This window comes from Eimeria mitis, genomic scaffold, assembly GCF_000499745.2.
Source record: "Eimeria mitis Houghton genomic scaffold, Emh_scaff3300, whole genome shotgun sequence".
In the NCBI taxonomy this organism is placed as follows: domain Eukaryota; phylum Apicomplexa; class Conoidasida; order Eucoccidiorida; family Eimeriidae; genus Eimeria; species Eimeria mitis.
The window spans coordinates 3,400-3,818 of record NW_013571641.1 but is presented as its reverse complement, the minus strand read 5'-3'; positions in this window follow the sequence as shown (position 1 = coordinate 3,818).

Here is a 419-nt window from a genome sequence, read left to right as displayed (position 1 = left end):
CTTTATTAAAAACCTTCTTCAGGCTTACTGCAATCAAAAATACGGTGAGGGTTTAGGGTTTAGGGTTTACAAGGGTTTAGGGTTTACGAGGGTTTAGCGTTTACGAGGGTTTAGGGTTTACAAGGGTCTAGGGTTTAGGAAGGTTCAGGGTTTACGTGGGTTTACGGTTAACGGGGGTTTACTAGACTAGGGTTTAGGGTTTAGTAGGGTTTAGGGTTCAGGGTTTAGGGTATTTGCTGGGGTGTATAAACACCACGTTCTCCTAAACCCTAAACCCTAAACCCTCAAAATAGATGAATGCACAGATGTGTGTACACGTGTGTTGGTGTTTACCCTAAACCCTAAACCCTAGAGCATGCGTATTTTATTTGCATTAGGGTTTAGCTGTAATATATCTGTATATAGAGGGGAATTAGGGT